Source organism: Ochotona princeps, chromosome 13 (assembly GCF_030435755.1).
Source record: "Ochotona princeps isolate mOchPri1 chromosome 13, mOchPri1.hap1, whole genome shotgun sequence".
Taxonomy (NCBI): Eukaryota; Metazoa; Chordata; class Mammalia; order Lagomorpha; family Ochotonidae; genus Ochotona; species Ochotona princeps.
In genome coordinates this window covers 30,422,875-30,447,966 of record NC_080844.1, presented here as the reverse complement: position 1 = coordinate 30,447,966, position 25,092 = coordinate 30,422,875, and the positions used below count along the sequence as shown (strand labels likewise).

The 25,092-nt window shown below is 45.4% G+C and overlaps 1 protein-coding gene and 1 pseudogene across 1 annotated transcript in view; both read right to left on the bottom strand.

Annotated features, from left to right (window-relative positions):
- SIRT1 (sirtuin 1) overlaps positions 1 to 25,092 on the bottom strand; it is a 108,759-nt gene that overhangs the window by 35,512 nt on the left and 48,155 nt on the right. The gene's annotated exons all lie outside the window — the stretch shown is intronic.
- On the bottom strand, positions 16,394 to 17,217 carry LOC101535028 (mitochondrial thiamine pyrophosphate carrier-like; annotated as a pseudogene).

The following is a 25,092-nucleotide window of genomic DNA, read 5'->3' as shown; positions in this document are numbered from 1 at the left end:
CACTGGTATACATTTGGCATGGGTCAGGAGCAGACCAGGCTGAATCAGTTCACGTCATCCACTGGCAAATCCAAGCACCAGAACAGAGTGTGGGTCGAACCAGATTCGGTTGCGACAAAAACCAGTGCACAATACGGAATGCCAAGGTGAGGTTGCCTGTGCCAGATGTGACCACAGGCCCAACCAGCACACGTGAGAACCAGGAAGGGAGGGGGCAGAGCCGGCAGGGAGAATAAGCAGTGGTTCCCTTGCTGGACAGCTACTCCCACTGGAGAGCGTGAGCTGGGATGGGGGCAGACCAGACTAGGCAGGGCTACAACACCAGTGGGCCTCATGTGGACTACATCAGGGAAAAGCCAGGCTGGGCTGATTATTCCTACTAGTGCAATCTACAAGTAGAGTGGGTGAGGGTTGTTTGGGCTTAGCCACAGAATCAGCTGGCAGAAGCTGGCACTGGGGGCTAATTCTGTCAAGTTAAACCACAGAACCACCTGGAGAGTGCATAATCTGGGTGTGGGAGTGGCCTGGGAGGGCAATAGTGGGCTCCTCCCTCTTGGGTTACCACTCCCATGGGAGGGTACGAAAACTAGGACAGGGGCTGGGGTGGCTAGACAGAGGGACAGCCAACAACATCCGTGAGGGCTGGATAGTTGAGCTGTTCAGATGGAACAAGGCTTTAATACCCATTGACATGTATGAGAGCCAAATGGGATGTGGGACAGACTGGACTAGTCTGCTACACACACTGGCAAACCAGGGTAGGGGGTGGGCCTGGTGGGGGTTATTGAGGGTTGCTCTGACTAGGCTGCAGCTCCCACTGGTTTAAGTGAGGGCCGAGTATATGCTGGGCAGAACCAGGCTGGACTGCAACATCCATTGGTTCCAGTGGAAGTCGGGGCTGAAAACAGAACCAACCCAGCAATTGCAACCACCAGCGAATTGCTGGGCAAACAGATACTCTAAGATGGACTATGTCAATCAGTGGATTCTCCAACGACCTCACCATGCTTAGAGTGGCAAGACTGGCAGCGAGTCATAACTGGTGAACTATCAAAACCACTTGAGCAAGACCCTCAGAGCATGCCCCACATCTGGGACCTGGGGTGGGTGGGAAACTGGGTGGGGCTTCTCCCTCAATATCCCCCTTTACCTCAGATACATGAAGGAAATAATACGGAACTAATTGTCTTGCCCATCTTCCTGTAGTGCTTGAAACTTTTTACCCTAATTAACTATGTAAAGATTGTCAAAAATAACATATATATATAAAGAGTGCTGAAGACACAACAATAAATATTTATTGTTAAAATTTCACTTTCATACTGTCTGACATTGTATCAACAATGTCGGGGTACACTTAAATAAGAGAGTGATAGAATTATGATTCCTTATGAAGGACTATACTATTCTAACAAAACGGGAAAAATCTGACGGGGGTGGGAGTTTGGGGCAGGAATCCCATCCTATACAAGATTGTACAAAAAATTTTTCACTTTCTTTAGGGAAGGTGTTGTGGCACAACCTCACATCTGTTAAGGTGCCTCTTGGACACATCAACATCTCATGGGAGGATCTATGTTTGAGTCCCAGCTCTGCCTCCAATTTTCATAAGGTGTTAAGGCACATCCCAGGAGGTAGCAGCTGATGATTCAAGAACTTAGGTTTCTGTCACCTATATGAGAGATTCAGATGGAATTCTGCTATCCTTGCTTGAGCCTGGATCGAACTGGGCTATTGCAAGCATTGGAAAAGAGAATCAGAGGATTGAAAGGTCACTCTGTGTGTGTGTGTGAATGTGCGTGCATACATGGTTTCTTATGTCACTTTCAAATTAAATGAATAACTTCATGAAATAGCAATTTTTTAAAATGCTACATCTAAGGGTGCAATAGCCTAGGGCTAAAGTCCTCGCCTTGCTTGTGCCAGGATCCCATATGGGCACCAGTTGTAATCCCAATGGCCCCGCTTTCCCTGCTTGTGGCCTGGGAAATCAGTCTAGGACAGCCCAAAGCCTTGGGACCCTGTACTCACTTGAGAGACCCGGAAGAAGCTCCGGGCTCGTGGCTTCAGATTAGCTCAGCTCTGGCAGTTGCGGTCACTTGGGGAGTGAATCAACAGACAGAAAATCTTCCTCTCTGTCTGTCTTCTTCTCTGTATATCTGACTTTCCAATAAAAATACATTTTCAAAAAAAAATTCTCCTGCATTGAGTTATTGTTATTGTTACCATTGTTATTATTATCCAATCTATCAAAATCTCAGGGAGAGTAGGAGGGACAGAATGTCTTCCACACACTGTTTCTCTCCCCAGAGAGCCACAGTGATCCAGGGTTGAGCCAAGCTGAAGCCAGGAGCCAGGAGTTTCTTCCAGGTCTCCCTCATGGGTGTACAGGTCCAAGCAATTGGACCATCTTTTGTTGCTCTCCCAGACACATTAGCAGAGAGCTGGATTGGAAGTGAAGCAGCAAGGACTTATGTGATGCCATCATCGCAGACAGAAACTTAACAAGATGCACTATAATGCCAGCCTCTAAAAGATTATTTTTAATGATCTACTAGTGGTCATCTTGACTCGCATCTCCTTTGGTTTTTGAAAGGCAAAGAACTGGAAACTACCTGACTTTCAAAGGGATTTGTCAGTCAATAAAATCATGCACATTCTCATTTTATAAGATGTTTGAGATGATTTGCCAACTGTTAACTGTATCCAATTTTCCCCTGTTACAGACAACTTGTTTTAAGAAAGTTTGGGGAATACTAAGTGCTAAAATCACTGCAAGTTTTTGATCATTTTAATTATTTTAGCAAGTATCCTGAATGTAGTTTTCATAAGACCTTGAAGTTCCAGATTTAGTCCCATCAGTTCACACAACAATGATGTCCAAAACACAAGTAATGCATATAATTTTAACTTTACTAACAGTCACAATAAAAGCCAAAATTAATAATACATTTCATTTAGATCAATGCATAGAAATATCACTTAAACAGCTACTAATCTACAATGAAACTATCTACAACAAAAATGATCAAACCCTGACATAGTTTTAAATTGAGACTTCATGAGGACTAGTGCTGTGGTATAATGAGTCAAGCCATGACCTACAGTGCCAGCATCCTACATGGACCAGTTTGAGTCCTGGCTGTTCTACTTCCAATCCAACTTCCTGCTACACTCTGGGAAAGTAGAAGATGGCCCAACTTCTTGAACCTCTGTGCCCACATAGGAGAACCAGAAGAAGATCCTGGCTCCTACCTTCGTCCTGGCCCAGCCCTGCTGTTATGGCCATCTGCTGAGTGAACCAGTGGGTAGAAACTCTCTCATCCCTTTCTCTGTTTCTCCTCCTGTATTTATGTCTCTGCCTTTCATGTAAAATAAATAAATATATATATGCACATATATATAATTTTTAAAGAGAGTTTAATTCTTCAGGTACATTAGCTACACTTAAAATGTTGGCTGAGAAGCACCATGTGGCTAGTGGCTTTTGCATTGCACAGTGTATGGAAAACAGTGTCTGCCACACAAGGTAACTAGCAGATTTATTTTATTTCTATTAGAAAGGCAGCTTGACAGAAAGAAGAGACAGAGAGAAAGATCTTCTGTCTGCTGGCTCACTCTCCAAGTGGCTACATGGCCAGAGCTGAGGAAATATGAAGCCAGGAGCCAAGAATTACTTCTGGGTCTCCCAAGCAGGTACAGGGTCCCAAGGTTTTAGACATAGGCCACAAGCAGGGAACTAGATGGGAAGTGGAGCAGCCGGGACACAAACCAGCGCTGATGTGGGATCCTGGCACTTGCAAGGCAAGAATTTAGCCTATTGAGCCATTGCGCTGGGCCCACTAGTCATCTTTATTGATCTGATGATATGAATTAGATGACTTTCCATCAGAAAGTCTTCATTTATGATCACAAAGAAATTTATGTTAAGCTGAAGTTGAGGATCACTATAAAAAGCATTTTCTAAGGATGCTTAATAAAAAGCAGGATGCTAAAGGAGCCAGATAAAACTAAATCAACTTTAGTCCAATGTAAATCAATCTATTTAGATTAGAAGAGACAAAACACAAACATAGATCTTAGGCTTTTATAATTTGATTTAAAATTGTAAATACATCAGTCAGCTAAAATTTTGTTCTTTATAAAGCTGGAGAAACAATGTAAGATGTGATTACCAAAGCAAATCTATGTGTGTATATTGATCTCTAATATTTAACTTTTAGAAATAAATTAAAAATCATTAGCTATTTCATTAGCTAAATCATTCCCTCTTAAAGAATGAAAGGATCAATTTCAGATGAAATTATCCATTAATTTTTGAGACATCGTTTCTCATTTCCCTGTGTATTTAGCAAAAAGAGAAAATTATAGAACACTAAAAAATTATCAGGTGGGTAGCCCCCTACAAGCCTATCCCCAGAACCAGTTCCTGCACATGCTGATATGTGCAACAGAACGGTCCAGTCTATACTGCATCCCAGTCAGCTCTCACACACATCAATGGGTGTTGGAGCCTGGCTCAGTCTGACCAACCCCACTATCCAGCACACACTCAAGCCGGCAGCTGTCATAGCCTGTCCAGTCAGTCTTGCCCCCAACCCTGGTTCTCATGCTTCCAGTTAGGAGCTGCAGCCCATCAGGAGTACCCACAATTTCCTTACTAGGACCACTCCCAGCCCTGGATCTTGCACTTTCCAGGTGGTTCTGTGGTCTAGCCTGATAGGATTTGTCCCCATTCCCAGCACCCACTAGCAGACACTGCAGGAAAGCCTGACCAGCCTGCACTTATTCTGACTCATGCAAACACCCATGGATATGCTCGCTTAGCCCAGCCTGGCTCTCCCTCAACAAGCTCACAGGCAGATCAGTGGGTTTTGTATCCCTGCCCAGCCTGGTCTGCTCCCAGTCCCACCTCTCATGATTACAGGTAGGAGCAGTGGCTCAAGAGGGCAGTCCTCGCAACCCACCTAACAAGTTTGCCCCTCCTCCCCCAGCTTATATTTGTTGGTGGATGCTATGGCTGAGCCTGGAGCATCTCACCTCAGCATGGCATTCACCAGTATTTGCTTCAACCTGGATTGGTGTTGGTGGGTGCTGTAGCTGAGCCTGGCCTGGACCGACCCCAATCCCAGCCCTAATGTGCGTTGGCTGGTATTGCAATCTAACCTGGCTTGTCTTGCACCCTGTCCTGGCTCTCACATCTGCCAGTGGGTTTTATAAACTGGCCTAAGTTGGCCCACCCCCAGACCTGATCCACGCATATGCTGGCTGTACTGTAACCTGGCCTGCTCTGGGCTGCTCCCAGCCTTGGTTCTTGCACTCACCTGCAGGGACTGCATCCTGAGAGTGGAGTTCCCCAAGCTCTTTTATCAGGTCACCCTGTGGTAACAGATTTCACTCACATTGTTGGGTCCTTGGCCAAGCCTGACTTGGCCCACCTCCTTCCTGGCAGGAACAGTGGCCTGGCCTAAGCAACCCATACCCATTCTGGCTCTTATTGTTGGGTGATACAGCCCAGCCCAGCCTTACCTGGCCCACCCCCAGACCCAGCTCATACATGGTTCAGCCTATGTTGAGACCTAGCCTAACCTGTCCTATACCCACCCTGGCTCCTGAGAGCACTAGCAGGTGTTTCAGCCTCGCCGAATATGGCACACCCCAGGCCCAGTGTACACTCAGGCTGAGGGATACTGCAGCCATGTCCAGTCCAATGTACCACACCCATTCTGGCTCTCGTGCTCACCAGTGGGAACCTCAGCCCAGCCAGGGTATACCCTTAGCGCCACAACCAGGCCAACTCCCAGCCACATATCTTGTGCGTACCAGTGGCTGTTCTCACCCAGCCTGGCATAATCCATCAACTGGCTTGGCCTTTGCCATCAGATGCTACAGACTGGCCTGGCTTTGTCCCACCCCAAGTCCTAACTGTCACCAGTGGGTGCTGCAGCCTAGCCCTGCCTGGTCAGCCTGCCCCCATTCCTGGCTCTCATACAAAGCAGTAGGTATGATAACTGAGCCTAACCCAACGTGGCCAGCACCCTATCCTGGCTCCCACACATTCTAATGTGCTACAGTTTGGCACAGTTAGCTTTGCCCAGTCTGCCTCCCCAGAGACAACACACACATTTGTCAACAAGTGAAGCAGCCTTGCCTTCCCAGCCTGACCAAAGCCCAGCCCAGCTGACTCATGTGCTCATCAGCAGGAGTTACTGCCCACCAGGGGAGTTTCCCCAAGTTCCCCCAACATGTCCACTCCCAGATGCAGATTTCCCACATGCCAGCAGGTATTCAGTCCTTACCTGGCAGTCTGACTCCCAGTCTCGGCCTTTGTATGTGCTGGTGGATGTTGTGGCTGGCCTGCCCCACACCCGATTCTTGTATGTACCTGTGAGTACTGCAGCCTGTACCATCCCAATCTGTTCCCAACCCCAGCACCCATGAGTGTTGATGAGTTCCATGATCATGCCTACCTTGGCCTGTCATCACTCCAAAACCTCAAGCAAACCAGCTGGCATGGAAAAGCCACAGGAGCGAGTGTGCAAATCCTCCTCTGAATCTCTGCTCCCAGATCCAGTTCTTTCACATGCTGGTTAGTGTCATGGCCCAGCCTGATGTAGTACATCATTGCCCCAACACTCACCAGTGGGTACTGTGGCAAAGCCCTGCTTGGCAGGCCCTACCATTTGCTCTCCCAGCAATGGCTTTCGTGTGCTGTAGTTGGTGGTTGACACCAACAAGCCCAGCTCAAGTCTCCCACATGGGCTGGTGTTTTGGTTTGTCCCTGAAAGATCCTCCGGTTTCCCTGCTCTAAACCACCTGGTCTCAGCCCCCTCACTCACCTGCAAGTGCAGTAGCCTGATTGGTGTAAGTCCCCCAGAAGGCACTCCTCACCTGTCACATTCTCTCTCAGCAGTCCTCCCTCCACACATCCTTAGATCCTCTTCTCTGAACAGCCACAGCCCCACTTGCAGGTGCCCAAGCCAATTCCTCTTGCATTGTGTTTTGCCACACTGAGGCATTGTCCACCTACCCCCGGCCTATATATGCTTAGACACGGGTCCTCAGCACCCATCTGTTCTTATGCTGGCATTTTCCCCCACCCCCACATATCTTTAACAGCAACAACAAAAAGTCAAGTATGCTGGCACATTGGTATAGTTAACACAAATTTGTCATTAACCAGACCCAGAATGCCTACGAGCTAATAGCTGCATTTCTCCCAGCAGTATAACAATTGCTTAGGCAGTTTCCTAGAGCTGGTATGTAATAATTTTTAAAAAAATATTGATTTATTTATTGGAAATGCTGCATAGGGATGTTGACTACTCAAATAGCTGCAACTGCCCGGGCATGGTCAGCTAAAGTCAAGACCACAGAACTCTATTTAGGACCTCACCTGAGTACAGGGGCCCAAGGACTTTGACCATATTTTGATGTTCCCCCAGGTGCATTAACAGGGAGCTGGGTCAGAAGTGGAGCACCCAGGACTGAAACCAGGGCTCATATGATATTCTGGCATTGCAGACAGCTTAATACACTGCACCACAACACCAACCTCTAAAATATGATTTTTAAAAAACATTTGTTTATTTTTTTGGAAAGGTAGAATTATATATAGAGAGTGAGAGACAGAAATATGGACAAAGGTTTTTCAACAGCTAGTTCACTCCCCAAATGGCCACAGCATCTAGAGCCGGGCCAATCCAAAGCCAGGCTTGTGGGTCTCCATATGGATACAGGGACCCAGGAACTTGGGTCATCCTCCACTGCTTTCCCAGGCTATAAACAGGGATCTGGATTGGAAATTGGATATTCGGGACTTGAGCTAGTGCTCAACATCCCTAAGCAGCATGACTTAGGGTTTTTTGTTTTAATTTTTTCCTTTTTTTTCTCTGAGGTTATACTTTTTGTTGTTGTTGTTGTTGTTGTTGTTGTTTTTTAAAGATTTATTCATTTTATTACAGCCAGATATACACAGAGGAGGAGAGACAGAGAGGAAGATCTTGCGTCCGATGATTCACTCCCCAACTGAGCCGCAACGGGCCAGTGCGCCAATCCAATGCCGGGAACCTGGAACCTCTTCCGGGTCTCCCACGCGGATGCAGGGTCCCAATGCATTGGGCCGTCCTCAACTGCTTTCCCAGGCCACAAGCAGGGAGCTGGATGGGAAGTGGAGCTGCTGGGATTAGAACCGGCGCCCATATGGGATCCCGGGGCTTTCAAGGTGAGGACTTTAGCCGCTAGGCCACGCCGCCGGGCCCGATAAATCTTTTAAAAATGAAATATTATACTACTATTGTTTCAATAATATGTTATTATGTTAAAATGTATTGGATATGGGTGAAATGGTCATTTTTCCATCCAATTATTGCCTATAACCATTGTCCATATTCCCACTAAACTGGGGTCTTCTTGTTTCATACCTGCTATGTTTCTTAGTCAAGTATTAAACCTTTCTACTGTATTGTAAATTTAAAACATACTATCACAAAAACCGAAAAAAAAAGAAGGGAGGTTGGAAGAGAAAACGGGGATGGATGGAGGGAAGGAAGGAAGGAATAAAGGGACTATCATATTGTTTGCATTGTACCTACAACTCACATTAAATCTGTTAAAAACTAACTTAAACATTTAAAAAAATTAAAGCAATTTAAGAAAATTTGAAAAATCTGGCACTTCAAAGAAGCTTTCCATTTATGTTTAATAATCATCCTTATTAACCTGTACTCCTTCAGCCTATTCAAGTTCCAGTCAATGACACATGTTGAGGGTTAATACTGTAAAGAAAAGTTTAAAAAGCTAAACTTAGGGTTAAAATCTTTGTTCCTGGGGTTCTCCTTGCCTTAAGGAACATATTTGGACACATGTGAAGTGGTAAGGAAGTGAGGTTGTTAAGCAAGGGTCACTACCAATCTCAGTAATCCTCCACACTGATTTCAGAACAACCCCGAAAGGCTGATATACCCATCTCCACAGCCGTCATGTGTTCACCCTGATCCGAACATGTGTAAGTCCAGGAAAGTTAGGAAGCTTTATGGGGGTGTTTATCACACCCAGATTAAAGATGCCATTTCTGATTGCCCACGGTTTGTCATCTTGGCAATTACTACACCAGGACACTGTCCCCTTGCAGTCCTATTTGGCACGAGAGTAAGACAAGGGCTGCTGCAAAGAGAAGTTGGAAAAGAACAGCCCGAGCCATGGTACAAGAGGGTACTCGCGGAAGTGCAATATGTGGAAACAAAAAAATTTGGGGGGTCTACATATCCTCTGGAAAGTCTTCCTGCTTTCAGTTTGAAAACCTTGGCTGGACATTTGCTCCAAGAAATTATTGTATCTGATTGTCTTTATTCTTGTCCTCTCTTTCTTTAGAACTAGACTTGGGAGAGAAAAGATTTGTGTCTAGGAAACAAAACATACAACCATATTTTTTTCAAAAGGGCCTCTGTTCCTGAAAATCTCACATCAATTCAGATTTCACATTTTTCAGAGCAGTTTGGACAACCTTATTCAGTAAATTGATTTTTGTGTAACAGCCAAAGTAACGATATTTGCAATGCGCTCAGCTCTACAGTCATGTCACTCTTGATCACTTTTTTTTTTTTTTTTGTTTAGTTCTGGAAATTTACATTCAAAATGTATACATTCAAAATGATACTTTTTTTTTTAAAGGAAAGCTGGATATACACAGAGGAGGAGAGACAGAGAGGAAGATCTTCCATTCGATGTTTCACTCCCCAACTGAGCCTCAACGGGCCGGTGCTGCGCCGATCCAATGCCGGGAACCAGGAACCTCTTCCAGGTCTCCCACGCGGATGCAGGGTCCCAAAGCATCCTCAATTGCTTTCCCAGGCCACAAGCAGGGAGCTGGATGGGAAGTGGAGCTGCTGGGATTAGAACCGGCGTCCATATGGGATCCTGGGGCTTTCAAGGCGAGGACTTTAGCCGCTAGGCCATGCCGCCGGGCCCTCAAAATGATATTTTAATAATAGTCCTATGTCATAGGATTTTACCAACTTACAGTTCAAACTATTTAGCTATGTCTGCATGGTGCAAGAAAGAAAAGCACTACAGCTAAATTAATTGTCTTTAAGGGGGAGTATTCTGTAAAGAGTTACATAAGCCCAGAACTTGACCACGATGCAAAAAAAGAGTATTGCAACAAACTCATGCATTCCCAGGGTACATTGTACATATGGTGTAACCAGATAGTTTCTAACATACTTCATACTATACAGTTCATACCAGAACATCCTAGCAAGTCAAGGGAGTCTTGTGGAAGAGTGTGTGTGTGTGTACATCAAAAAATAATCCCATAAAATTAAGAAAATGGGGTCGGACCCAGCACAGAGGGTTAATGGTTAAATCCTCACCTTACAAGTACCGGGATTCTGCATGGGCTCTGGTTCATATCCTGACTGCTCCACTTCCCATCCAAATCCCTGCTTATGGCCTGGGAAAACAGTAGAGGACAGCCTAAAGCTTTGGGACCCTGAACCCATGTGGGAGACCTGGACAGAAGCTCCTGGCTCCTGGCTTCAGATCAGCCCCGCTCCGGCCATTAAAGGCATTTGGAGAGTTAACCAGCAAAAGAAGATTTTTCTCTCTGTCTCTCCTTCTCTCTGTAACTCTGCCATTCAAATAAAAATAATGTTTAAAAATTACAAAATAAAATTAAGAAAGCAGCTTGCAAATATCCTCCTATTCTGTTGGAAGCACCTTATTCAACAAATAATTAGTATCAAGAATATATCAGCAACTCAAAAAACTCAACAATTAAAAAATACCATTCCAGTTAAGAAATGGGCAAAGGACTTCAACAGATAGTTCTCAGAAGAGGAACTAAAAATGGGCAACAAGCATGTGAAAAATACTCAACCTCACTAGACCCCAGTGAAATGCAAATTGAAATCACAATAAGATATCATTTCAACCCTCTCAAAATGGTTATTTTCTGAAAGACAGAGAATTACAAATGCTGGTGAGGATGGCAAGAAAGAGGGGACATGTATACACTGCTGGTGGGAATTTAAATTAGTACAGCCACTGCGGAAAACGGTATGACAATTTCTTTCAAAGGTAGAATTAGACTTGCTATATGATCCTGCAATTCTATTACTGGGAATATGGCCAAAAGAAACGAACACATTTTATCAAAGAGATACCTACACCAGCATGCTTACAGCAGCACTGTTCACAACAGCCAAAATTTGGAATCTACTAAGGCATATACTGTTGGATTAATGGATAAAGAAAATAATTGTTAAAATGGAACATTACTCAGCTATGAAAAAGAATGAAATCTTATCATTTGCATCAGAACTGATGCAAACTGGAGAATATAATGAGTAAAATAAACCAGAGACACAGGGACAAATATCTCATGTTCTCTCTTTTATGCGGGAGCTAAAATTGAAACACAGAAGAAAAAAATTAAAAAACAAAAAGGAAGTCACTGTGTATCAGTATTGCTGCAAATATACTTTTGCCATTTTTCTTATTTTTGTCAAACCAACAGTTAAGAATGACTATAATTACTGTAATTTCAATGAGTTGTAATTATTTTAAAATTAATTCTGTAAGTTCAATTGACATCTTTTCATTTGATTATTGTTTATTAGCCCTTGCATATATTCCTGCTGAACTATCAATCTTTATTGCTTTTTATTTGTTGAACTCTTTATTTAAAAGAGCACTAAGCCTCTGACTATGATATAATTAAAGAAGTATTATCTCAAAAACTGAAAAAGAAAGAGGGAGGAGAAATGGATGAATGGAGGCAAGTATTATATGCTTAGAATTGTATCTATGAACTACTTTAACTCTGTTCTCTACATTAAAATGTTATAGTAATAAAAAGTAAATGGAGGGCCCAGTGCAGTAGCATAGCGGCTAAAGTTCTTGCCTTGAACACACCGGGATCCCATATGGGTGCCGTTTCTAATCCCAGCAGCTCCACTTCCCATCCAGCTCCCTGCTTGTGGCCTGGGAAAGCAGTCGAGGACGGTCCAAAGCCTTGGGACCCTGCACTTGCATGAGAGACCTGGAGGAAGTTCCTGGCTCCTGGCTTCAGATCGGCGCAGCACCAGCCGTTGCGGCCACTTGGGGAGTGAATCATCGGATCTTTCTCTTTGTCTCTCCTCCTCTCTGTGTATCTGACTTTGCAGTTTAAAAAAATCTTAAAAAAATAAGTAAATGGAATACAGTGTGTCGGGTGGTGGTGCAAGAAACAAAAGAGGAGAAAATAAATTGGCAGGAGGCCTTGCCTGGGGCCACAATGTAATGGTTTGGTACCACCTTCATCAAAATGGGAATTTCATTTTCCCAACTCTCCAACTATTCAGGGAAAAGAGGAGACACAGAGTTGCTGTTCCCTGCTTCTACTTTTACCTCCCAAAAGAAGGGAGCTGTGTATGGAAACATTCAACATTAACGAAGTCAGCAAAAGGACAGGAGGGTCATTCTGAACAGACACTCAACAGCCAACATAGGGCCCGGGCAAGGAGAACAAGTTATGGGTCACAGGAAGATGATTCTCATAGAAGCAGCTCTCTTGGCCACGGAGCCCAGGGTGTGGTGGTGAGGCTCACACCTTCCCTCTGAAAGAAGATGACTCAACACTGTTTGAATCTGGCTTCACACCAACCAGATGTCCTTGCAGGTGGATGTGAGTCACACCTGACTGATGGAAGGCACACGTTTCCGCAGTGAATTCCCCTTCACAAGCCTCCACCGGCCCAGGGTTCTGGAGAAAGCCTACAGCTGCATCTTCAGTTATCACCTTTCTGTAGTAGAAAGCTCCAAGCATTCTCACTATGATGTTGGACCTCCACCCCCAGCTTAACAAGAAAAACACAGAACTTGCTGATAACTGAGTGGTCAGGCCTCCAGTCCCTGCCTGGAATTTCCCCCACACTTAAAGAACACCTGTAACTTCTTTGGAAGTGAGCCCTCTACAACTTGTAACTCCTGACTCTTGAAAGCTGCTTTTTGGCAAAAAATTCACCTTGCTTCCTTGGCTTGGTCCACACAAACACAGTCCTCTCTGCTTATAGCTCAGTTCCTAATCTGTGTATTTTCACTAGAATATAGGCCAGACAAGAACCCTCAGGTTGTTTCGTTATTATTATTATTAGTTTGATATTATACCTTTCCCCACCTCCCCAAGATTTTATTTATTTTTCTTGGAAAGGCAGATTTTTCAGAGAGAAAAATCTTCCATCTGCTGGTTCACTTCCCCAGATGGCTACAATGGCCGGAGCTAAGCCTATCTGAAGCCAGGAGCTGGAGCCTTTGCCAGGTCTCCCACGTGGGTACAGTGGCCCAAGGACTTTGCTTTTTCCAGGCCATTATCAGGGAGCTGGACTGGAAGTAGAGTAGCTGGGACACTAACCAGCACGTGTATGGGATGCTGGTTCTGGCAGGCAGAGGATTAGCACTGGCCACTATTTTTTTTTTTTCTCTATTATAAGGTGCATTGATGTCCAAACTCAGGTCTGTACATGACGTAGAATTTGGAAGACACTAAAGTCTAAATATGAATGTAGAATATTAAAGTGTAAGTAATGCAATAAGGGCTGACGCTTGGCCTACTGGCTAAGATGCCATACCTCATATCTGTCTGCCTGGGTTTGACTTCTTCTTTCAGTTCCTAACTCCAGCTTTTTGCTAATGCAGACTCTCACAGGCCAGAGGGATGACTCAAGCAACTGGGTTCCCGACTGAGTTCTCAGCTCCTGGCTTTAACTTGGCCCATTTCTGGCTGATTTAGGCATCTGGGAGTGAACCAGTGAATAAAAGGTCTCCCTCTCTCCTTCTTCCTCTTTATGTGTCTGTCTCTCCCTCCAAAATAAATAAAATTTAAAAAATAAATGCTATAATAAAGTTTCTAGAGTCCAATAAACAAATCTTTATAATAATAAAGGAATATAAGTAAAATAAGGAAATTTATCCACATATAGTAAAATGTAATGTACATTATACATTACATTTTAAAATAGCTGCAGAATAATATATACAGCACTGTTTCATTCACTTCGTTTTCCAGTTAACGCTTCCGTTTCCAGTTCATGTTCTAGAAGCTAGGCATATGGAAGCAAACAAGGCAACTGAGGCACTATCTTCCAGCATGAATAAGCAGGCAGACACATAAATGATAGGATTTAACATACTGATAAGAGTGACTTGCATCAAGGAATGGTTGCCTGAGGGATGTCACAGTAGGGTTCCTGGGAGAGGGTCTTACCTGAGTGAGGAAGGCTTGGGAAAAGAGGGATGTCCAGGAAGACCGTCTAGTGAGTGCAACTGTCCTGAGGCTGGAACAGCTTGGCAATTTTACTATCTGGAAGGCAAATGCACAGCAAATGGAGAGAAGTAGGACATGAAGTCAGAGTGGCAGCCAGGGAACAAATTATGTTTAAAAAAATGTTAATCTATTTATTTGTATTCTTATCCACTGGTTCATTGCACAGATATCTGCAACAGATACTGGGCCAAGCAGAAGCTATAATCCTAGAACTCCTTCAGAGTCTCCCATGTGAGGAGGAGGGGCCTGACCACTGCATCCAAAATCTGCTGCCTCCCAGGACACATTAGCTGGAAGCTAGACTGGGAGCGGAAATGCTGGGACTTAAAGCAGCACTCCCATGTGTATCAGGTGGGCGTCCCAAACGGCAGCTAAATTCATTGTGCAACAATGTCTGCCCCCAAATCATGGATTGAAATAAAAGAATAAACATACTTTGGCACATACATTGAAAATTTCTGGGAGTGGGACCGCATTGCGGCATAGAAGATAAAGATGCCCCTTGCAATGCTGGCATCCCGCATAGGTGCCAGTTTGAGTCCTGGATGTTCCACTTCCAATCCAGTTCCCTGCTATTCTATTTTTTCCCTGGGAAAAAATTAAAATATTCCAAGTGCTTAGACCCTTGTGTCCACCTGGGAGACGAGAAGAAGTTCCTGGCTTTGGCCTGGCTCAGCCCTGGCTATTGCAGCCATCTGGGGAGAGAAGCAGCAGATGAAAGAACTCTGTTTCTCTTTATCTCTCTGTAACTCTGACTTTCAAATTAATAAGTAAGTAAATCCTTAAAAATATTTGGACTGTTCACACGAATTTCAACTGGTTGCTTTGGGGTTTACCCTCTCCTTTAACTGAGAAACAGTGAAGGCAGGAGAAAGAGATCCTAACCTCTGGTTCACTCCCCACAGGTCCTGCAAAACTGGAGCCAGGGATGTGATCATGTCTCCCACGTGAGTAAGAGGAACTGAAGGACATGAGCATTCACCACTGCCTCCCAGGGTCTGCTTTAATAAGAAGCTGGAGGTGGCGATCAAACTCACATACCGGCATCCTAACTGGTAGGTTTGGCAGTTTTAACTGCTGGGCTAAACATCTTCCCTAGAGTCTCTAATTTCTTATCTTGGAGTAATTTTTGTATTTATAAGTGCATAAAAAATAGAAATACGCTTCAGGGCCCAGTGGCGTGGCCTAGCGGCTAAAGTCCTCACCTTGAACGCCCCGGGATCCCATATGGGCGCCAGTTCTAATTCCCAGCAGCCCCACTTCCCATCCAGCTCCCTGCTTGTGGCCTGGGAAAGCAGTCGAGGACGGTCCAAAGCTTTGGGACCCTGCACCCGTGTGGGAGACCCGGAAGAGTTTCCTGGCTCCTGGCTTTGGATTGGCGCAGCACTGGCCGTTGCGGTCACTTGGGGAGTGAATCATCGACGGAGGATCTTTCTCTCTGTATCTCCTCCTCTGTGTATATCTGACTTTGTAATGAAAATAAATAAATATTAAAAAAAAAAAAAGAAATACGCTTCAAAGGAAAAAAAAATGTGATATGCAGTGTTGAGCAGGAGCCAAGGATAAATGCAGTGCTGTTATCAAGAAGCTCGTGATTCCTTTGGTTCTAGTCCCTCTAGTGGTGATTATGAGGTAGTGCTGGTGGCGGTGTCTAGCACCTACATCCTAAACTATGTAAACTATCTTCGATCAAACTCCGAAACATTCAGCAAAAGGAGTCTGGGTTCTTGAAATGAAGTAATCCTTGCCAAGTGGTGGCTGGAAAGACCTCAAACGCTTTTATAATGACCAATAATGTCACACACTGTGAATTTTTAAAAAAATATTTATTTTTACATGAATGGCAGATTTACAGAGAGGAGAGACAGAGAGAGAGAACAACTTTCCATCTGCTGGTTCACTCCCCAAATACCACAATGACTGGGCCAAGCCGACCTGAGACCAGGAGCCAGGTGCTTCTTCCAGGTCTCCCAGCCCAGGCCTGGGGACCAGACTGTGGCTCAGGGCCCAGGGCCCGCCCTCCCACTCCCCTTCTCACAGGGATTGGGCTCCTTACTGAACGGGGTGGTGGTGGTGAAGGGAGACAAGGAGAAGCAACAACCCTTAGCTCCATCCCGGTGTGGCTCCCCCCCCCCCTCCCCAGCAGCCCTCACCCGGACATCCCGCTGTCCTCCCAAGCCTTGACCTGGCAGCGTTGGGAAGATTCAAGGGTGGCTGGTCTGGAAAGAGGGACCAGGCAGCCCTTGGTGTTGCAATGTGCAACCAGGGGTGGCGCCTGCCTTTCAGGGGACCCTCCCAGAGTCTAAGAGGAGACTAGCTGTCTGCCTTTTTCATGCAGTAGAAGAAGATGCAGAAGAGCTTGTACCAGAAGAACACCAAGCCCGTGGAGATGGCGGCCTTCAGCAGGCTGGGGCACAGGCCCTTGAAATAGCCCGGGCCCCCCTCCTCTCGCAGCACCTGCCGCGTGCAGTCCAGGAGGCCTCTGTAGCACCGCACCTGGCCGAAGCTGGCCTGCAGGCGCTTCTTGAAGAGGTCCAGGGGGTAGGTCAGAGTCTTGCTGATGACGCCGGCTCCGCAGCCACAGAGCAGGTTTCTGAGGTTCTTGTTCTGCTTGCCATTGGCCGGCGTGGCCTACTCAGAGGCCGACTTCAAGGCGCTGTAGCAGGAGAACTGGAAGCTGGCGTAGGGGAAGACGACAATGAGCGTCGGGGTCAAGCCTTTATAGAAGGCCAAGGGGCCTTCTCTCCTATGCATGTTGACCACCGCATCTCTCAAGGTCTTGTACACCCGGGGCTCCCCCTGGGCTGCAAAGCGTGTGCACAGAACGTCCATGGGTGCACTGCAAGGGTGGCCATGCAGGCAGACAGGCCGCCACACACAAAGTACAGGGAGAACTCACCGGCATCATGGGTGGTGGCAGGGTCCCAAGCACTTAGACCATGCTCTACTGCTTTTCCGGCCATAAGCAGAGAACTAGTTAAAAACTGCAGCAGCCAGGACATGAAACAGTGCCCACATGGGAGGTTGGCACTGTTAGGTAGAGGGTTAGTCTGTTGAGCCACAGCACGTCTCCAAACTCTACTTTTAAAAATTAAAATACCAGGAAAACTCCAGGGCAAATGCCTTGAAACTATGTCTTCAGTACCCAGATCATGGCCACAGTCTCTCCGCTTTCACCAGACTTACACCACCTTGTCTTCCCTCCATTTGGACAACTCAGAGCTGCTCCAAACTAACTGCTCCTTCCTTAACTCACTGCCCCTGGTACTTCCTGACCACGAAGACAACAAACTTGTGGAGCTGTTACCAGGTCACAAGTACCATGTTCATCCATGCTATCTCATTCAATCCTTAAGCTCAATCCCTTAGGAGGGTGTTATTGTCACTCCTTTGGAGGGATGAAGAAGGGCAATTTGGGGCTCAGGGCCTTGAAAGAGCAGCACACAGCTGGAAAGCAGGAGTTGGGATTTGAATGCAAATCTGATTCTAGACCTCATGTTTGACCAGTGAGCTCTTCTTGAACATATTCCTTTTCCATTTGGATAGATACTGAATATATGTTTTCTTAAGTGCGGATCATGGATCATAAATGCACATGGTTTTGTGGGGCCGAGATACAAGTGCAGAATACTTTATATAGTCTTATCGTTATTTTATCAAAGGAATTTGTATTTTTTTTTAATGTGAGTCTTCAAGTTCTGACAGCATGAATTTGGGTAAGTGGAGATTCTAGGGAGGACTGTCAGCCAGTGAACCTTGGAAGGATTTCTTCAGTCTTGCAGCAATGAAATCAACACCATCTCAGAATTATAGAAACCACTTAAGCAATAGGCTTGGAACATGTTCCACATTGGGAATCTTAGGATAACTTTGAGTGGCTGTCCTCCATCCCCAGGTACTGATGCAATTAGGTTGCTGGGAGCAGCCATCTCCCCTTCTCTCTTCCTTACCCCCACATACAGGAAGGGAAAAAAAAAGGAAGCAATTACCTCATCCACTCCCCACCCCCATTCCTTGACCTTCCCAACCTAATCAATGGGCCACACAGGCATACATCCTTGTCAACTATATAAATCACATCGAAAATAAAATAAAGTTACTGAAGAAAAAAGAATATGTCAAACTGCCAACAAAACAAACAAAAAGGCCTGGGCCACTTGCTCTACCTTTGGCTTTGTACATTTGACAAACACAGAATCGAAAGAGCGTTTTGTTTCTCTGTGCTTCCATAAAAATAACATTGTGGTAATAGCTGGCACTGACAATGCACTGAGCTTTAGTCAGCAATAGATATGAGTCAGGCAGCGGCTACAAACTCAACAGCCCAGATTCCATCCAAGGGCAGATATTTCCAGCTTGTTCCAGGCAAATGCTGTCAACACAGAATGATCAGTGGACTCAGAATTGTCTGATTTGTTTTTTCTTTTTCAAGAGAAAGTAGAAGTTAGAATCCGATCAATATTTCTCAATTTTACAAATGGTACCTAAGCCACAATTTCTTAGGGACATGGTATGGGAAACCTGATTTGATCTGCAGGTCACAAGTGCTCTTGTATCTTTAATTGCAATGCAAATTCCTCATGAGAGAATCCACTTTATTATTATTTTTTATTTTCTCTCTGTCTCTTAAGATTTATTTATTTTTAATTGGAAAGGTAGTTTCACAGAGAGGAGAGACAGAAAAATCTTCCATCCACTGGTTAACTCCACAGCCAGAGCTGAGCTGATCCAAAGCCAGGAGCCAGGAGTCTCCTCCGGGTCTCTCACATGGATGCAGGGTCCCAAGGCTTTGGGTCATCCTCTGCTGCTTTCCCAGGCCACAAGCAGGGAGCTGGGAGGGAAGTGAGGCAACCAGGGGACGAAGCAGCGCCTATATGGGTTCTCTGGACTTGGAAGGAGAGGATTTAGCCTATTTGAGCCATTGCACCGGGTTCAAGAACCCACTTTAAAAGATTCCCTGTATAGCTCTGATAGCACTAGGCAGATACCATGTCTCCATTGGACTTTTGCTGAGCCATTAATCTGCTCATGAACATTATTTTATTTTCACATTTCACTTCCTTTTGCCAGACATTTCACTTGACAAGCTTTGGCCTCTGCAAAGTCACTTGGTGTTTTTGGGTTTGTCACTCAATGAAATTGATTCTCTGAATGACCAAAGGACATGGGGCTTAGGATAGAGGAAGCATTCAATGAAAAACAACAAAAAAGCAATCACTGGAAACTTTTGCTTTATTCCATTAATATTTTCCTAACAGATTAATGCTCTTGGTTTAGGTGACCTTACTGCAGATTAGAATTTCTGAGAGGAGCCTTGAAAACGTATGCCCATGTCATACCCTGAAGCTCCCTTTCCGCTGACTGCAGGAGGGGCACACCACTCATGTACCTAAACTTAAGCTCATCAAGTGTGACAATGTTACATCAGAACTAAGCAGAGCATATGTGTGAATTGTTGGCCTCAACTACTAGATTTCAAAACATGCTTAAACCCAAAAGTTGCATAGACATTCCCGTGCATGGGCTGCGGCAGGGCTACCCACTGGAAGCCTTCTGGCTACTCTCTAAAGATCACGACACCACTGTCCAGTGTCCAGTGTCAGACTCATGCTGGATCCTTGCTGTGCAGGTCGAGCCATCTCTGCCTGGCACGTCCTGTAGGAGGTAAGCCTCGAGTTGGAGAGAGACTTTGCAGTCACTGAGCCTGCTTCCGTCCTGAGCAAATAGACTTCAGTTCCTGGAACAAAATCGTTCAGTTCCCTTGTCTATCAAGGGTATTCCTTCTGAGATTTACTATCCTCACCCTCCATTTTGGCCTTGTGAAAAAGAAAACAACCACAAGCTCTTTGTATTGCAGTATATCATGTTATTTATGAAATCATACTTTGGACCATCTCATTTTTTTAAAAGATTTATTCATTTTATTACAGTCAGATATACACAGAGGAGGAGAGACAGAGAGGAAGATCTTCCGTCCGATGATTCACTCCCCAAGTGAGCCGCAACGGCCAGTGCTGCGCTGATCCGAAGCCAGGAGCCAGGAACTTCCTCCAGGTCTCCCACGCGGGTGCAGTGTCCCAATGCATTGGGCTGTCCTCAACTGCTTTCCCAGGCCACAAGCAGGGAGCTGGATGGGAAGTGGAGCTGCCGGGATTAGAACCGGCGCCCATATGGGATCCCGTGGCGTTCAAGGCGAGGACTTTAGCCGCTAGGCCACGCCGCCGGGCCCGGACCATCTCATTTTAATCACACAAAGCATGAAGTAATTGTAATGGATAGTCAGATTGGGGGAAAACTGATCTAGGTTCTGGGACTCAGGAGACCCACGTGTCTTCGGCCAGAAGTTGTCTCACCAGCAGTGTGGCCTACTTTCGTGGCATTAAGTAACTGTTTTTCTTAATATTGTATTAACATACACACAAATACATACACACATAATTTTATTTCAGGATATATTACTAACATACTCTACTATAATTCTATTTAAGATGAATAAAACTGAGATAGCAGGGAGATATCAAAGTGCTTGTTTCTCAGAAATTCTTCATTGAATTTCAAAGAATCTGTCCTGTTTAAACATTTATAGTAATAGAAGATACAAAGTAGCAATTTAAAAAGATGGCGGGGGGTAGTGGTGGTGGACATTGCTATGATGCAGTGAGTAAAGCTGCTGCCTGCAGTGCCATCATCTCGAATGGGCACCAGTTGGAGTCCCAACTGGTCCACTTCCAGTCCAGCTCCCTGTATAGCCTGGGAAGGCAGCAGAATATGGCTCAGGTGGTTGGGCCCCTGCACTAATATGAGAGACCTGGAAGAAGCTCCTGACTTTGGATCAGCCCAGTTATGGCTGCTGTGTCCATTTGGGGAATGAACAAGCAGATGGAAGACCTCTCTCTCTTAGTGTGTCTCTCCCTCTCTGTAACTGTGCCTTTCAACTAAATAAATCTTAAAAAAATAAAATAAAGGCGAAGGAGTCACAGGATGTGGGATGGTGCTCTGCCGGCTCTACCTTCAAATCAGAGATGGTCTCCCCAACAAGCCGTTGAATTTGTCTGGGCAATGAGATGCTGGACTCTATGCTTGGTATATGCTTGCAATGAAAGAATCATAACTGATTTTGAACTGTGGTAATGCAGCAAGGTGGAGGAATCCACCATGGGGGGAGGGTTTGGGGAGGGGTGGGGGGAATCCCAGTGCCTATGGGACTGTGTCACATAATACAATGTAATTAAAAAAAATTAAAAGATCTATTTCAAATGGGAAAAATAAAACAAAATAAAAAGGCTTGCGGCTGCAGTTGTGCTACAGTAAGCGATTGCAATGGCGGCCTCCCTTATGTTAGAATCAGCTTCCTGATAATGTACCTGGGAAAGCAGCAGACAGTGACTCGAGTGCTGGGATCCCCGCCACAGATGTGGGAAACCTCCATGGAGCTCCTATTTCCTGGCTCCAGCTTGGCCCAAACCTGGCTGTTGTCGATATGTGGGGAGAGCAGTAGCAAATCAAAGCACTTGATTTCTTTTCAAAACAGAAGCTTTTTTTTTTTTTTTATTGAAAAGGTTTACTTATTTGAAATGCACAGTGACATATAAAAACAGTGATTTTCCATCTGATGTTGCTGATCGCAACAGCTGGAACCAGATCTGGCCAAAGCCAGGAGCCAGGAACTCCTCCTGGGTCTCCACGTGGATGGCAGGGTCCTGACAAGGAACCCTTGGATTGCAAGTCGAAGTAGGACCTGGCTGTCCTATAAAGGGACTGGCACAGGACAGCGAAGCTTCCTAGTAGGGTCTGTGCCAGGCTTTCTACGTGACCTTATGCAGCCGGCCAGTGGACTGCATAGGCCTTGAGAGCAGGGGGCCAGGTGGAAATCCACACCCTGCTATCAGCAGGCACTACGGACGCCACTGAGCGGGGCCTGGGGGTGCTGAAGTGTATCAAATGAGGATAAATGTTTTTAGGCACAATTTCTGAACTGGGGTTTTGCTCCTTGACGCATCTTATCTGCAGAACCGCAGCCCACTAGGCTTTTTGCGAAGCACTTTAGGGTAAGACTGGTGGAAACGTGGGCGTCCGGAATGCGCCACGCCCTCCTCTCTCCTTTAGTCGCGCTGCCCCTTTACCTTCTGGGAGTTGTAGTCCCGGGGTGAGCTACACCTATACTTAGGGGGAAAAAAAACCAAAACTGGATTTCTTTTCTTCTTTTTTTTCTTCTTTTCTGGCTGCCCAGGTTTTGAGGTTTGGCATTGAGTCTCAGGATCCAAAGAGTTTTAACCAAAACCTCCACATGATTTCTTCTATAAGTTTCGTTATATGCTTTTTCCTTCAATGAGCATATGTAAATAAAACATAATATTTGCTTTTCTGAAAATATCAACGAACATAGAGTGGAAACAGACATGACAGTATTTACCTCATAAAAACAATTCAGAGAGGTATAAACTGAACCAGCAGATGGAAGATCTTTGTCTCTCCTTCTCTCTGTAAATCTGCCTTTCCAATAAAAAGAAATAAATCTGAGAGTGAGAGAGAGAGAGAATCCACAGATGGGGCAATGTGGTGGCACAGTGGGCTAATCTTTTACTTTGTGGCACCAGCAGCCCATATGGGCACTGCTTCATGTCCCAGCTGCTCTCCTTTTGATCCAGCTCTCTGTTAAAGGCCTGAGAAAGCAGTGGAGGATGGCTCAAGTCCTTGGGTCTCTGCATGTGGGAGACTTGGAAGAAGCTCCTGGCTGCTGGATTCAGATCAGCTCAGCCACAATCAATTGCAGCTATTAGAGGAGTAAATTAGTGGATGGAAGTCCTTTCTCTAGTGCTTCTGTCTCTGTAAAAATCGGCCTCTCTGGGCCCAGAGTGATGGCCTAGCGGCTAAAGTCCTTGCCTTGAACCCACTGAGAGCCCATTGGGTGCCGGTTCTAATCCAGGCAGCTCCACTTTCCATCCAACTCCTTGCTTGTGGCCTGGGAAAGCAGTCCAGGACAGCCCAAAGCCTTGGGACCCTGCACCCGCGTGGGAGACCTGGAGGAAGTTCCTGGCTCCTGGCTTCAAATCGGTGTAGCACCAGCTGTTATGGTCACTTGAGGAGTGAATCATCGGATGGAAGATCTTCCTCTCTGTCTCTCCTCCTCTCTGTATACCCACCTTTCCAACAAAAATAAATAAATCTTTCTTAAAAATTGACCTAACAAAAATAATAAATAAATCTTTAAAAACTATGTCTTTCAAATCAAAACAAATAAATATGAAAAAAAAACAGTGACAATGCTAGCTTCCAAGAATGCCCTTTTTATAAACACGATGTGTACTCTTAACAATAGAATAGTACAATGCCTACCTTTAAAATTTAAGTACTTACTTAAAAAGATTTATTTATTCGAAAGAGTTACATAGAGAAAGGAATGGAGAGACAGAGAAGGAAAAAAGATGAGAGGGAGAGAAGGAGATCAATCTTTCATCCACTTTCACTAGGCAGATGGCCACAACAGGAGGAGCTGGACCAGGACAATGCCAGGAGCCAGGAGCTCCATCCTGCCACATGGGTGGCAGGATCCAAACACTTGGACCATCTTACACTGCTTTCCCAGGCCATTAGCAGGGCTCAGGATTGGAAAGGGAGCAGCTGGAACATGAACCAGTGCCCATATGGGATGCCAGCATTGCAGATGGCAACTTCACTTGCTATACTACAATGCCATCCCTGCTTTATTATTTTTTTTGGATAATAAATTCATTTTACTTTTGATGCTGTTTACATAGTTGATAGGGATGTATGGCCACGTGGATCACCAATTAGGGTGGGGAGGGTCAAGGAATAGGGGAAAGTGGATGAGACAACTGCCTCCAATTTCCTTTTTTCTTCTAGTATCTAGACAAAGTTGAGAAGGGGAGAGGGCTGCTCTCAGCAACCCAAGCGCATCACTTCCCAGGAATAGGGAAAGGCCACCTAATTTCACCCCAGGGTCTCTGGTGTGGAGCCTGTTCTGAAGGTACCACTTAAGTGATTTTGATAATTCTGAGATGTCCAATTGATTTTATGGCTCCAAGGTTGAGTAAATCCTTCAAATGCACATTGGCTGATACATTCCACCTTAGAGTCTTCATTTGCCCAGATACTTGTCCAGGAGAGATATCCAATTTGTTCACCCTTCATGGTCCTAGATGTCCTCTACAGGTTCAATGAACTCCTTGTTACATCCCCCATGGAACATCTTTGCATGCTGTCCACCACACAGACCTCAGCCACTATGGGGACTCAGTTTTGACAGATGCATTCCACAGTCAGACCACATACCCTGTGATTTTTACTGTGGTTCGAGTTCTGAGTCCAGTGATCCATTTAGGAGGATTCCCAAAGAAACCTCACCAGAAGTGACCCAACCTGACTCCAGTGTGTGCCAGCCAGCGTGGGGTCTGGCTCAGTACATCATCCATATTAGGCTACACACACACTGGTGGCTGCAATCACCTGGTCAGTTCTGTTCCCAGATCCATCTCATATGCAAAACAATGGATGCTGTGGTCCAGCCTAACCTGGCCTATCACACACTTGGCCCTTATGTACACCAATGGAAACTGCAACCTAGTCAGAGCGACTCCCAATAATCCCTACCATATCCACTCCCAACCCTGGTTCCTGTGCATGCTGGTATGTGTAGCAGACTGGTTCAATCTGTCCCAAATCCCATTCAGCTCTCATACACATCAATGGGCATTAGAGCCTAGCTCAATCCGACTGATCCCACTATCCAGCCCACACTCAGACCAGCAGGTGCCACAGCCTGTCTA